Raw genomic sequence first — 16,937 nt, 5'->3', positions numbered from 1 at the left:
CCTGTTTTGAAGGGGATGTTCACCCTGACAAATGGATTATGGTAAAAATAGCAGAAAAATATATTGGTGAAGGTTTGAGGAAAACCCATCAAAGATTAAGAAAGTTAGAAGTTTTTGATGTGTAACGTCATATACGAGCAGCTTCCCCGTATTTTATGCACCAAAAATGTATACTTTTCATTTATTTAATCAGTGGTTCATGATTGCTAAAAAAAAACTTTTAGGAGCGGACGTTAAATAATTTGTATTTTGATATAGTTAAGGAACTATAAAGACCATTTTCATTTTTTTTAAATGACACTTCACTTATATTTCTTATTACACCTTAATATGGGAAAAACTGCTCGCAAATGACGTCACCATTAAAATATAAAATTCTAATTGCCTTTTAAATCTCTGATGGATTCTCTAAAACCCTCACCAATATAATTTTAAGTATTTCTGTTATTTTTTACAATAAACTTTATGTCAGGGTGAATTTTTACTTAAATGAATTAAGTACAATACTTGGGATCCAAAGTGTGCTTCAAATTTGAATATTAGAAGAGCGATTTGACATGAGGAGGCCGTGCATGTAAGTCCAGGAAAAAAATTGCCAACTAAATTGTTATCAATTTGGTGCAGAAGATCTACAGTATGATTTTAAAATGGTACACTTTCCATTAGTCCAACATTATAATTCTTCCCAGAACCTTTCTTATTTAATCTTTTGTACATGGAGGGGCTTTTGAATTTTCTTTTGGCATATGGGGGTTTGTCATTTTTACCTCTGCCATTATTACCTCTGCCATTTTTACCTTTGCCATTTTACCTCTGCCATTTTTACCTTTGCCATTTTTACCTCTGCCATTTTTACCTCTGCCATTTTTACCTCTGCCATTATTACCTCTGCCATTTTTACCTCTGCCATTTTTACCTCTGCCATTTTTACCTCTGCCATTATTACCTCTGCCATTTTTACCTCTGCCATTATTACCTCTGCCATTTTTACCTCTGCCATTATTACCTCTGCCATTTTTACACCGAGCCAGGATGTCCGCCTCCCCATGCTCAAACCAGCCTACGGTCTTGTGAGGAATGGCATCGGAAGGGACAGGTGTAACACGAAGCAAGTATGGTATTTTTTTATGTTGAAAGAGTGAAATAATATAAGAATTACGTTTATTATCCCCATCTTTCCTATTTCTTGAAAACAGAAGGGGCCAGATTGCGTATCATATGCCCTTCAGGAAAACCACATAAAGTCCGACATGTCCAAGTGAGCCCATCCTCTACGATGGGGAGACTTCTTGCTAGATTTGACATTCCTATCAAGCCAGTGGCAGTCGCTTGCACCGACCCAGGTAAATTAGGGCCCTGTTTCATAGAGCATTACGATTGGTCAGATCGACAATAAATATGGAAAGCCAGAAACCGCGTCTTAATGACTTGTATTTATATACTGCATGTCTATGTCATCTTATAGATCTATTTATTATATACATATATATATATATATATATATATATATATATATATATATATATATATATATATATATATATATATATATACTGTGCGTTTTAGAACGCTTCGACATGCAAAAGGATTATGGTAAAAATAACAGAAAAATATATTGGTGAAGGTTTGAGGAAAACCCATCAAAGATTAAGAAAGTTAGAAGTTGTTGATGTGTAACGTCATATACGAGCAGCTTCCCCGTATTTTATGCACCAAAAATGTATACTTTTCATTTATTTAATCAGTGGTTCATGATTGCTCAAAAAAAAATTTTAGGAGCGGACGATAAATAATTTGTATTTTGATATAGTTAAGGAACTATAAAGACCATTTTCATTTTTTTTTAATGACACTTCACTTATATTTCTTATTACACCTTAATATGGGAAAAACTGCTCGCAAATGACGTCACCATTAAAATATAAAATTCCAATTGCCTTTTAAATCTCTGATGGATTCTCTAAAACCCTCACCAATATAATTTTAAGTATTTCTGTTATTTTTTACAATAAACTTTATGTCAGGGTGAATTTTTACTTTAATGAATTAAGTACAATACTTGGGATCCAAAGTGTGCTTCAAATTTGAATATTAGAAGAGCGATTTGACATGAGGAGGCCGTGCATGTAAGTCCAGGAAAAAAATTGCCAACTAAATTGTTATCAATTTGGTGCAGAAGATCTACAGTATGATTTTAAAATGGTACACTTTCCATTAGTCCAACATTATAATTCTTCCCAGAACCTTTCTTATTTAATCTTTTGTACATGGAGGGGCTTTTGAATTTTCTTTTGTCATATGGGGGTTTGTCATTTTTACCTCTGCCATTATTACCTCTGCCATTTTTACCTTTGCCATTTTACCTCTGCCATTTTTACCTTTGCCATTTTTACCTCTGCCATTTTTACCTCTGCCATTTTTACCTCTGCCATTATTATTACCTCTGCCATTTTTACCTCTGCCATTTTTACCTCTGCCATTATTACCTCTGCCATTTTTACCTCTGCCATTATTACCTCTACCATTATTACCTCTGCCATTTTTACACCGAGCCAGGATGTCCGCCTCCCCATGCTCAAACCAGCCTACGGTCTTGTGAGGAATGGCATCGGAAGGGACAGGTGTAACACGAAGCAAGTATGGTATTTTTTTATGTTGAAAGAGTGAAATAATATAAGAATTACGTTTATTATCCCCATCTTTCCTATTTCTTGAAAACAGAAGGGGCCAGATTGCGTATCATATGCCCTTCAGGAAAACCACATAAAGTCCGACATGTCCAAGTGAGCCCATCCTCTACGATGGGGAGACTTCTTGCTAGATTTGACATTCCTATCAAGCCAGTGGCAGTCGCTTGCACCGACCCAGGTAAATTAGGGCCCTGTTTCATAGAGCATTGCGATTGGTCAGATCAACAATAAATATGGAAAGCCCGAAACCGCGTCTTAATGACTTGTATTTATGTACTGCATGTCTATGTCATCTTATACATCTATTTATTATATATACTGTGCGTTTTAGAACGCTTCGGTGGTTTCCGGTTTGGTCTCGTTCGGTGTCTGCACTTTGAAATCAGTTCCGACCTTTTTTAAAGTTAGTTTCTGTTTGTTATTATGGATACTTTTTCCTCCACGCCACACAAATAGTCAATAATCTCAGTCTGCCTGAAAATCGCCACAAGTTCTGGCGTGAAACCGCCGGCAGCAGACGTACAACAAGTATAAATATATGCTCTGCTATAATATAGCATTGAGCGCTTTGCACAATCATCGGCATATATATATGTGTGTGAGGGTGTGTGTGGGGGTAGAGGGTGTGTGAGTGTGGGTGTGTGTGTGTATATATATATATATATCTTGATGACATCCCCTATTTGATGTCGATTAGATCGATCACAACTACTCTTCGCAAGATGGGACCTTGGTTTCCTTTAAAAAAAAATCGTTTTGTATTCCATTTTGCGCTAAGCAGTAGGTGGAAACGATGTTTATACTGCAAATCTGTGTGAACTTTTTTTTTTTTTTTTTTTTTTTTTTATTTGTATGTTCTCATTTACATCGTCACTGTATATTGAACAAAAATAAAAAACAACAGCATGATATACATTAGAATTCAACATAAAAATTGACAACATTATACAAATATAGCAAGAAAAATGTTTAGATACATGTTCAATAGTAAGCAAACATAATGCCTAAATTGACTTTTCAATCTTTGTTTTACAATTTTTCCAAAAAATACTTTTTTTTATATTTGCTCTCCATTTTATTTCTTCTAAGAAAATTTCAAATATTTCTTTAAAATTTGATTTTCTTTTTTGTTGAAAAATTGTATAAGAAGCTAAATTGATTAATACATTAAAGAAAGATATAACGTTGTGTCCATTACCACCGTGTCTACCAATCACAATGTCTTTATAACTAATATCCACATTTTTAATATTCAGATTAATGGTAACACAAAAGTTACTGAATTTTAACCAAAAGATTCTAGAATAATGACAATCATAAAATAAGTGATAATAGTTTTCAATAGTTTTACATTTAAAACAGAGTGGAGATTCTGCCAATTTAAATCGAAACAAATATTCATTTGACATCAAAAGTTTATACAAAAATTTAAAGTTGAATTCAGCTAAACGAAATTCTTCAATGAAAGTAACTTTTTCTTTCCAGATATTGTTCCAAATCAAATTTTCTTTGAAATAAAGTGACCAATATTGTTCAGCATTTGGGGTTATAAACTTTTTATCCACAAGAAAATTGTATAATCTTTTAGAAAGTTTAACAGATAAATGTTTACTTTGTTTTATATGTAAAACAGGATCATGGTCCTTCAATTGAAAGTAGCTAACAATTGAATGATTTGAGCAATGTTTATCATTAACCAAAATGTTTTTCCATTTTTCTGGTATACAACTCCAAATTAATTTCGATTCACATAAATAATTTCCTTTTTTCTTTAATTTTGCATGAATACACACTATATCCAATATTCCATCGTTGTTAACAATATCTCCAATAACAAGAATGTCTGAGCATACCCAATGCTTCCAAAACAAACACTTATTCTTATACAAAATGTTTTTATTACCCTATAATAACTGTTGCCTAATATCTTCACCTGTATTCTCAAAAGAGGGTTTGTTATTACACATTTTCCAAGCAATTATACATTGACGATAAAATAATGGAAGTTGTTTCATTTCAGGCATTTGACATTCTTTTTCAAAAGACATTTTAAGAACAAGTGAATTCGGTCCAAAGTAATTGAGGTGTAGTTCAGGAAGGAACTTCCATCTAAAATTGTGATCCTTGGTTTCAAATAGATTTTTTAGCCAAACTGTTTTTAGGGCATTACATTGTAAAACAAAATCAGGCATGTTTATTCCTCCTTTTTCAGTTCTACCAATCATTGTTTTTCTTTTTATTTTATCACGCCCTTTCCATATAAATTTAAATATGATTTGTTCAACTTTTTTATTAATGTGATCAAGCATGGGAAATACAGTCATTAAATAAGTTATATTTGAAAGAATTAAAGATTTTAGTACAGTAACTTTTCCGAAAAATGTTAAATATCGGCATTTCCACAATAATACTTGGTTTTCAATTTTTGTTACTTTTTCTTTCCAAGTTTTTTCATAAGCATCAAACATATTTTTACTGAAATACACCCCTAGAGTTTTTATAAACACACTTTTCCAATCAACCTTTTGAAAAAGATTGCTGTTAAAATTTCCAAAGCTAAAACCCGAGCTTTTCGAAACATTTAACGATGGTCCAGCAACTTTGCAAAACCTTTGGACTCTTTCCATTACAGTTTTTAAAGACAGTTCATCCGCTACAAATACTGTGGTGTCATCAGCGAATTGACTTATCTTGATCTCAACTGAATTGTTTACATTATTCGTCAAAATAATACCTTTAATGTTATCATTCTTGTTCAAATCAACTGATAAAAATTCTACAACTACTAAAAATAACAGGGCAGACACTGGACAACCTTGTCTTACCCCTCTAGTTAGAGGGAAATAAACTGACTGCCAATTTAAATTCATTATACAACTCTCTGCATCAGCATATAAGGCTTTTATATAACTTATGAAATTATTACCAAAATTAAATTTCTCAAGGGCTCTATAAAGAAAATTCCTATTAACTTTATCAAAGGCCTTTTCTAGGTCCAAAAATAAAATAGCCCCTGATTTTTCATGTTTTGTCATATAATTTATCACATCATCAATAAGTCTTATATTGTTTCCAATAAAACGGCCTTTTAAGTAGGCATTTTGGTCAAGCGAAATACATGAACTTAATACTAGTTTCAATCTATCTGCCAAAACTGATGCCAGTATTTTGTAATCAGTGTTTAAAAGACTGATAGGCCTCCAGTTGGATAGTATATCTTTTCGTCCCTTTTTATGCAAAAGTGTAATAACAGCTCTATTTTGGCTAACTGATAAATTCCCAACTGATAACGAATGGTTAAATAAATTTAATAATATAGTTTTTAAATGATCCCAAAAACATTTGAAAAATTCAAACGTTAAACCATCTGGACCTGGACTTTTACCAAGTTTTGAATTTTGGATAGCTTTATTACATTCATGAATTGTAAGTGTGCTATCACACATTAATTTCTGTTTTTCGTTTAATGAATTTTCTATGTGAATATTTTCAAAATAATCATTTATATCCTTACTTTCTATATTTTCCGATTTTGAAAAAAGTTCTGAGAAGTAATCCACCTCAGCAGTCAAGATATCGTTTTGACTTATACAAACTTTACCATTGTGTTCCACTTTAAACAAATTCTTCTGTTGATAATTTCTTTTTTCAAGACCTAGAAAAAATTTGTTATTACGTTCCCCCTCTTCGTACCACTTTATTTTGGATCTCACCAAAGCTCCATGAACTTTATAATCATAGAGATTATTTAGTTCTCTTCGTATTTCTTTAATTTCTTGATTCTGTTTAGTAGATATAAATTTCTGCTTGGTAAGATGATCAAGTCTTTGTTGTAAATTTAATTGTTTACATTTTGTATTGTTAGATTTATCTATACAAAAATATATTGATTTTTGTTTAACCTCTTTTTTAAATAAATCCCAAAGTAATCTTATATCAGCTACTTGATTATTAATATTTTCCCCAAGGTCTTTTATTAGAGCAATAATGATTTTTTTGTATTCAGAGTCTTGTAACAAAGAGTTATTAAGTTTCCATAGACCTTTGCCCTTTCTGAATTTATTGAATTCAATTTTTATAAGAACTGGATTATGATCAGATAAAAATCTCCCTATTATATTGCAATTGATAATATTATTCTTAAGTCTATCAGAAACTAAGAAAAAATCTATTCTTGTCTCAATAGGAGACTGTCGTATTAGTTGATGAGTAAATTCGATAGAGTTGGGATGTTTGAGTCTCCAGATATCAACGAAATCTCTTAACTCAGACTGTTCTCTTAGGTACTTTGCATCCGAAAAATCTTTCGAAATCCCTCCTCTTTTGTCAGATCTATAGTTTAAAACAGTATTGAAATCGCCACCAAAAATAACACAATCACTAGGAAGGATATTGTCATCTAAGAAGGCAAAACAAGATTTGAAAAAAATCCTTCTATTTGTCAAAATATTCGGAGCATAAATATTAAGTAGCCATAGCGACTCACCACCATATAATATGTTAACAGCATTTGATCGACCTTCATGGAAGGATATATGATTAAGAACTTCAACTGAGTGACAATTTATTAGAATACTCGTACCACAACTGTTTGAAGTTCCAATAGAGTGGTAAGACAGACCTTTCCAATCAAATTTGTCATGAACCTGAATAATTTCTTTTGTAAAATGAGTTTCCTGTGTGAACTTGTTGACCTATGAATTCGTTTGGTTTGGAGAGAAAACAAATCATTCAACTGTTAAACTGTATTTCACATCCGGAATGATTTAGCACCTGGGTGGAGAGTGGCAACGTGCATGTATTACCTACAGCCTTGTCAACCAAGGCAATAATCAGAATTGCTACACCACGGTGCAACTCCCGGCTTCCACTATCGACCATTTCAGGAGTTTGACGCGTTTGATGTTTGACTTTAATATGATTCATGATACCAGTCTTTCTTCCGGCTGGTCAGTGACAATTTAATAAAGTTGTTCGTAATTTAAGAGTTACTTTTTTTAAGATCGACCAGTGATCCTTTCTTGTGGTAAATGATATATACCATTAATATTAAATGGTGACGATTTAGTGCGTAAGAAAGGATCACAAGTCGTTCTTAAAGTCACTCTTAACTTATGATCAGCTTTATGATACACCCATCTGGACCAGGGGAGTGTTTCATCAACATTTTCATCCGACAAGTTGTCAGATCTGACATCTTTCTCTGATGTTGATTGGCTGAGAGGTACTGTTACTATGGTAACTGTCGGATGAAATGGGACTTGTCGGATAAAACGTCCGACAAGTCCTTTCATGAAACGCCCCCAGGTCGAGGTAAAGAGGTTTAAACGCTTTTTTGTTTTCACCCCGGAAAGCTACATGAGACATTATTGAGCAAAGACAACCCTTGGTTATTAGAAGAAACTTGGTGGCAGCTGAAAGTACATGTATGTTCAGTTCAGGGAAGACTTCCCTGAAGTGCGGAAGTTTGTGAATGCGAGTGCCGTGATATGCCTGAATGTAAGAACTTAATTAAGAAAATTCTTGATTTTTGACCAATGAGTTCAGACTTTGATAAATGTCCAAGACTTTTAGCCTGTCTTAAGTGATTCAAAACGAGTTCGTTTTTGGTCTACGGGAAGCGAAAAGTAAAGGAAAACACAAGTTCGTGATCTGGATATGATATTATAGTAGTGACAGCAACACAGATTGATATAAAATGACTCATGTTCATAATTTTGTTACAGTTTCTTTTTTTCATTAAACAAGGTTATGGTGCATCCTGCGAATGTCCTTTTGGAATTAGCACTCAATACTGTGAATGTAAGTATATCTATATCAACGTGCTTAATATGTAAAATAGAAAAGGAATTACATTTTGCACACTATATCGGCTCGAGTCAAGATTTTGGGAGCTGGAAACGTTTAAATCTCAAGAGGAGTTGAAAAAAGGTTGTCGGATTAATGCCTTCTTTCGGTTGTTTTTAATATTCAAAAGAGCACTTCAATAGAAATAAAACGATGGGTGCACTCAATGAACACTAATAATGATTATACCTAATAAAACTAATAGTATCAATAGTAATGATGATGATAATGATAATTGATGATAATGATAATTATCATTATTAACCGTATCAGACATCTGCGCAGGGTAACTTTGATACATTGTTGCCTGCTTAAGACTGGGATCAAATTGCCGGTCAATAAATTTCCAATTGTTTATCTACGGGCCCATTTTATTGCCCGCTCAGGAAAGTCAATGGGAAAATGCGTGGAAATGTAGCGGGCAATAAAGCAGAGCTAACATCCGGGTATTCTATGCGTTTTTGAACGCGTCCTTGAACCGCGCAGTGCATACGTCATGCAGAGCTGCCAAATAGTACGATTTTGCTTACGATTTTTTGAAAATATAGCTATGGCAAGGCTCGACATTACAGAAATACACCTCGGGCAATCATTAATGAAAAATGTTAAGTTTTGGTGGCCCGAATCGGGCAACCAATAATTTTCAAAGTAGCGCAATTTTTCCTCCGATTTTTCACGCATTTATCAACTTTATACAGTTCAAATTGCAACCAATTCATCATGCGCCCTTTTTGTTGATCTACACACAAATACACACACACATGACAGTACATAGCCTTACCGCTATAGCATACAGTAGCTATTATCCTGCTGGCCGGCTGGCGTGAGCTTTGCATGAAACCACAGCAGCTACATGTAGCTATATCTGTGCGCTAGCAGCCTATTCAGATTCGGGGAGCTACGATACGAAATGTTGCTGCTAAGAAATCTTCCACAGAACTTTGAAAATCTATGTCAAAGTCACATTTTACACCAATGACATGCCCTTCTACAGTCCAGATTACTCAAATCTGGTGTAAACTGATTATCTGCAAGCATTAAAAACAGGAATTATGACCTCTCTTTTGACTCATTTCCAAATGTGTTAATACACATAAAAACACAGGTGAGTACATCACAGTCCCACATGTGCATTTGTATGTATGTTGATACTTGGTTTCTTTCGAAGCTGCGTCTTTTGTAGCAAAAAATAAGCAGACAGTTTCTTTCTTTTTTGTTTATAAATGACTTCTTAAATCACTCTTCATAAAGAATATACTTTGGGAAGGCATTTCATTGATATGAAATGTGAATTTTTCAAACATTTTGGCAAACAAAGTAAAGGACTTTTCTCACACCTTTTTTCCAGATATAACTTTTACAGTTTTCTTATTTTTTTTATTTTTTTTTTGACAGTGGTTAAACCATATACCCCTTCCCATTGAATATGCCTGATTAAAGAATATGTTTCTACTAAAAAAATAATAATACAAACGAAATTAAGGTTATAAAAATAGAAATGCGTCATCCCCAAAAGGTGAGTGAAAATTATTTGCTCAATTGGCTTAAACTGTTGCTACGTACAGCTGTTAAAAAATATTTGTAATGGCTTCTCATTTTTTTCCCCTTCACCATTTTTATTTATTTGTTTTATTAATTTTTTTTAAATTGTCTTTTGTTTCTTTTTTTTCTTTAATTTTTCTTTTTTACTTTTTTACTTTTTTTCCTGTTCTGTTTTGGTGGGGCCACCAAACTTTAATATTGGGCCACCAACAAAAATAATTTGAAGGTTTTGGTGGCCCGAACGGGCCACCACCAAAACCACCAAACGGGCCACCACCAAAAAAGTTAATGTGGAACCTTGCCTGTCGGATGTAAAAATTACAGTGAGCACAACAAAATAATGAGATGTATAGTAGGAAAGTACACGACGGGTATGAATAGGATTTTTTGCCTAAAAATAGGATTTTTGGGGTGAAATAATAGGATTTTTGGTCAAGTGTGGTTGGCAGCTCTGGTCATAATGGTAATCAAGTCGAGACAACGCTGGATACTGCGTCCCTAGGCCAGGGACGCGTCATTTCAATTACGTCACAATGGTAAAGTTCAGAGGCCCCGTTTGCTCAACATGACAAACTAGATTCTTATTCTTAAACTTTCAAATATCTTAATTTTAACGATTTTTGCTCTAGATGTCTCATTTGGTTAATAATCATAATAGCATTATTGACTGGCCTAGGGCGAAAGGACATATATCGCCCTCAATAGATTGATATCACCCTCGTCTACGACTCGGGCGATATAAATCTAGTTTGGGCGATATATGTCGTATCGCCCCGAGGCCAGTCAATATTGCTTTATTATTACTATTATTAGTATGGTTATTATTAATTTATTATTATTTCTATTAGTAGTAGAAGTATAGTAGTAGTAGTAGTAGTAGTATTCTATTTAGCATTTCAAAACATAGATGATAAACAGTTGCAAACAAATCAACGAGAAGATATAATTACAATTGAGTATATGAATATAAAAAACGCCCAAGTCCAAAGGAGGTCATTTCGAGAAAATCGAAAGAAAAAATTGATTTTTTTTTTATATTTGGACAATTAAAGTATATTTGGCCAAAAGACATCAGAGAAATTTAGTTAACTTTTTCATGAACATTAATATTCATGTTACTTGAGAGCAGGGCCTTTTTCTGGTGGACTTGGGTCGTTTTTGTAATCATACGGACTTGGGTCATTCTTACATTGTTGCAAGAAGTAAATGAGAGAGGGCGCTATGATATGAATGTAAGAAAAGCCCAAGTCCTAACTTGGGCTTTTCTTACACTCAGATTATATTTCAGATTTATCATTCATACACAAGATGAGTCATTGTATAAGGAACAATTTCCCATATTTAACTCAATTTCGGCAAAAATTGGTCTCGGGCCGTTTTTATATTGAGATACTCAATTTGCATGCTAAAGAAAAACAAGACTTGATTGAGAGTTGGAGAGGCTGCCAGTGTATGCCAGTATTATAATGACAATGATAGTAGTAGTAATAATAATGATAATAATAATGATAATGATAATAATATCAATAATAATACATAATGATAATAACAATAATAATAATAATGATAATACTAATAACAATAAGAAAAAAATAATCTAAATGATAAAATCATGGAGAAACAACGGACAAATAACTTTATTCCATTCTTTACGATCGCACTATTCATCATTCTGCACAGATCAATGCATGACATCAGGTAGGCCGACCACTCCGAGCCCGAGAACGTCATTTCCGTTGAAAAAGCTTGAAAGCTCTAGAACTAGAATTGCATTCACATTAATAGGACAAGGCAGCACTATCATCTTTCTAGCAAATGAACAGATTGAAATACGGAGAAAGGTTTTGGCATTCGGTGAGTATGTTCAATACTACGGGTGGTGACGATCGCGGGGGACGACGGGACATGACCCCTCCCCCCCCCCCTCGAATTGCGAAATTTGCACAACAGCCTCAGGGAAAGGATGGTCTTGTCCCCTGTGGAGGCACCAAACATCTCAGTAACATGCTTGGTTCTTTCATTTTAATTCCCGGGTTTTAACTTCAATCTTAAAAATTCGATCTTAAGGCTTCGACATCGACTATTGACAGTTTTTTTTGTTATAATGGCCCGCGTACCTGAATTTTAGCGATAAAGTTTTCTTAAAATCTATAAAGTTATTATTATCTTATTAATACATTCTCCTAGTTTTTTGTCGCTTCTTTGTTATAATTTGATATTTTGTAGAGTGACTGTTTTATGCTCGCCTTACGTCTCTCTCCATTATTGTTATTATTGTTTATTAGTTTTTATTAATTACGTATTGAAAATAACTTACAGGGGTTTGCCTTTCATACAAGCTTGTGTTTTCTTGGCACCCCCTCCGTTTTATTCAATTCATTTTTTTTATAACACAAACCATTAGAGTTCTCCTCACTCTCCTTTTTACCCTTTTTCTTATATTTTGATGTACTTTCATTCGCAAAAAGAATAAAATCAAAATGTAAATCCAAACCTGAATCTGAAATTTAAATCTAAACTTTAATTTGAATAAAATTGTCAATGGTTTAATAAACGAAATGTTAAAGAGTGGCGTAAATCCGGTCCGATCAGAAACTGGGAGGTGGGGGTGGTAGCAAATCATTGACCAGATTTTTTTTTAAGGGGGCGCCCCCACATGAAGGATTATGCATACCAGGGTATTATATATTTTACATGCTTCTAACATTTATCTTTTTTTTAAATGAAAGTTCAGGTCTATAACGCATTTTTTTTGGGGGGTGGGAGGGGCTTTGATGTCTATTTTAATGGTTTTGTTGCGTTAGGTATAACAATGGCAAATATAGAAATGACAGAAGTAAGAACTGCAGGGGTAAGAAATGGCTGAGGAAAACATGAATAGGTAAAAACGGCAGAGGTGAAAAATAAAATAAACATCCTCATCTGTATTGTTAACACCCTTATTTTGTGTATATACATAATACCTTTATAGGTGTTATTTTCAATAAAAAAAACAGAAATACAAACCATACAACAATTCAGCGATGCTACAAGTCAATGAATAAAAATTAGATAATGATATTGGTAATAATGCTTTCCAGTGAGTTCCCTTTTTTCATTTCTGTTATTCATATTCTGATTTGTTCTTACTTACTTTGTAAATTTGTTTGAAATAAAGAAGAATAAATAAAATAAATCAATCAATCAATCAATGATGATAATGATAATAATCAAATAGTAATAATGATAATAACAATGAATATAATAATAATACCAGTAATAATAATGATAATAACAATATTAATGTTAAGAAATAATCCAAAATGATTATACTACCTAATATAATTACATTGATAATACAAAAGAAAATGTATATATATATATATATATATATATATATATATATATATATATATACATTTCTCTTCATCCATTTCTTTACAATATTTAAATAAAAGAGTTGCCAAAGCTGTTGTACATGTATAACTTTACACATTTATATATATATATATATATATATATATAATCGCATTTTTTTGGGGCAGGCCAAGTGTATTGAATGTATTGGAGTATCATTTTCTCATCTATGACAATCTTTACTCAGAAGTATGCCAAGATGGCCGTTACCTGAGCATGTTAAAGACGAGATTCTCACGTAAGTCTATGATAAGAGGAAATTATACTAAGATGAGGTGTGATGGCATTGGTGAAAACCGATATTGGATCGATTTCAAGGACCAGTATTACAAGTTTGGCCACATCGGTGATCCTCGAACTCTGTTACAGTGGAAAGACTACCGAGATTTTGACATCAATTATGTTGGAGTCTACGAAAATTACAAGAGAAGTAATTTGGTTCATATCAATTTTGACATTCCATGCATGTGATTGCTAAGACCATGACCAGGAGATTATCTTAATATTTGCCTGTAACTTGTTTTCTTCATTAGTAGTGTATTTTATACGTAGAATGTATGAAGAGCTTGGTTGCGAAAGGGCTTAGATCCACATTGGACCATTCCGAAAAAAATCATGTTTTTTATTCTCCCATATTGCAATATCCTTATGAGAAAATAACTTGTCATGATGTACTACCCTGCCATGTGAACAAAAAATGAGGTATAAAAAGAAATGTACCTGTCTTCAATTTTTTTTTTAATAACCATTAAGGATCTAACCCCTTTTCAAGCAAACAAAAATAGATCCAATCCCTTTTGAATAAAGATTGATTTCTCTTTTCTTCTTTTATTCACGTTTTAATTGGAATTTCAAATTTTCTTTGATATAACATTTTAGGAAAAAATGGATCTAACCCCTTATGACAAATGAGCTCTTCAGAATAGTTTGTTTGCAACAGGGGTTGGATCCACTCCAAGAAAATTTCTTTTTTTTCATTCTCCCATATTATATTCTTATGCGAAACTAATTTGTTATGATACCCTACCACGTGAACATAAAGGAAATAAAAGAAATCTAACTGTCTTCTTTTTTTTGTGAAATATTCTCTTTTTCTCAAAAAATTCCTTTGTGGATCTAACCCCTTTTAAAAACAAACTGAAATGGATCTAACCCCTTTTGAAAAAAAATATGTAATTTCCTTTTTTTTGTTCACTTTTTAATGGAAAATTCAACTTTTCTTTGTTATCATCTTTAGAGCTACGAAAAGTTTATATATTGAGAAAAAAAATCACAATTGATGAAAAATGGATCTAATACTTTTTGCAATTGAGCTCCTCATAATAATGGACAAGCAATTTCCTCGTGCAAGATGCCTAATATGCAATATGATAGGCCCGCCTGATGTAAAGAACACAATATTTTACACTGTGTCACACAGTGTGTGTCAAAGTGTGTAACAAAATGTGAATTATTCTTCATACTGTCAATTTGAAACAATTCAATAGCTTGATTCACATTTTCACACTATGTATTCAGATTCTTAACTTGAACATTATTTTTAACAGTGTGACTCACATGATCACAATGCCCACTATATGAACACACATATGATACAATATGTGGGCACACACAGTGACACGTTGACCTTCAGGAGATATAACTTAAATGCCATGAATGTGAAAATCTGCACGTAATAGGTTATATTACCATGATTACTGGGGCTTCTTCCGATGACGAGGGTCTGCGAAGCCGATTTTTCACATATTGGCCCCCTCAAAATTATTTTTTCTTAACAGCGACCTGTTCGGTGGATGCACAATACGGTGAGCCATTTGGTTGAAGCGGACAGGCCAATTTCTCACTTTTGGGTCGACATCGCGCCCAGGCGCAGGAAGCACACAGTACTTGTGTACTGTAACGTGAATGTGATGCTTCAAATGCGAAAATTATATGGCAAAAGCGGAGGAAGAATTTACCGAAAACGGCCTAGATTTCGCCAAAAAAATATGCGGCAAATATCTCCTCTCTATCCCCTTCCAAAGAACAACTTTAACATGAGTAATTTGTGAAGGTCTTACTAACATTAAGTAGGTGATCATACACTAACACAAATTAACCAATGATGAATCAGAACATAAAGAGGCCTAGGCTCTATACATTGACCAGTCTACATGCATCCGTATGCTTATATAAACAGACCTACTAACTTACCTGATATAGCCTTGCTAAGCCATTAAATTCATTTTTGCATCACTTGATGACTAAACATATTGATATCAGTGAGAAATTGTTTGCTACTGATGAGTTTGTGCAGGTATTCCATCCACTACTAGGGAATTCCCCTATATTACATATAGGTCTTAAGCGCGTAAAACATTCCCCATATGCTTGTGTGTAAAATGGCACTTTTGAAAAATTCATAAAAAATAAACGTGAAATTAGAGGGTCGAATGTTTACTACCATTGGATAGGATATATACATGTATCTGACATTCCATATCTGACCAGAGAAGGGTATTGTAGACTGCTCATTTTAAAAATAAATCGCCTTTTATGAAGATTACTATGATGGGATCAAATTTATCACATGAAACAGTAAAACAGCCCTAATTCATCCGCCAGTCAAAAAATAGTTCCAAAGTCACTCAATATCTTCCCAATTTGGGCAAAGGAAGTTCAGAAGGAAGTTCAGTTGCTACCATTTCTAGAATCAGTGTTAGATTTTCAATTATATTCATACACTTTTGTCAATCAGCAATATCAAATTGAAAAAAAAAATCGAATGGGTTGGGTCGAACGAATATCTTTAGCCTTCCGTTGTAATTAGGCTCATGGAACCACTAGCCCTTTTTTCCCCATGAGCAATGTCGACCCCAAAGTAAGAAATAGGCATGTCCGCATCAACCGATAGATGGCGCACCGTATTGTGAATTCGCCGAATTAAAGTGGTGGGGGGGGGGGGGGGTAAACATTACACGCACTCACCAGCGCACTCTTCCACAAACGTACACACTCCCAGTCATGCAGTTAATAAGTCTTACTTGTCATATTTTTATAAGGTTATCGCATATATGAACACAATGTAAATAGGACAGGGAACAGTGCTATAAATGTAATGGTTTTACGTATAAAACGTTTTAATATACATATAAAGCGCATCTGTATATAGCTCAGACGTCCATCTAATTTGTATTTATATTACATGGTGTTTTCAAATCAATTTACATCGAGAAAATATATTGCACATGTTTCAAATTTTCACAGTGACGCATTGGTAAAAATGTGTAGAAGCACAATAAAATTATGATTATACCGTATACCGCACGTACACTTTAATTATTTTTGATAACTTAGCGTGTTTTCTTAAAATAAAATGCTTCAAAATCATTGCCTACAAAAAATAAAAAACAGAGCGATGAAATATTTTCCTGGTTTAACAACTTCCCTTCATGATATAACCATTGTAAAAATAGGAACTTC

The sequence above is a fragment of the Lytechinus pictus genome, chromosome 19 (genome assembly GCF_037042905.1).
Source record: "Lytechinus pictus isolate F3 Inbred chromosome 19, Lp3.0, whole genome shotgun sequence".
In the NCBI taxonomy this organism is placed as follows: domain Eukaryota; kingdom Metazoa; phylum Echinodermata; class Echinoidea; order Temnopleuroida; family Toxopneustidae; genus Lytechinus; species Lytechinus pictus.
This window is presented reverse-complemented; position numbering follows the sequence as displayed.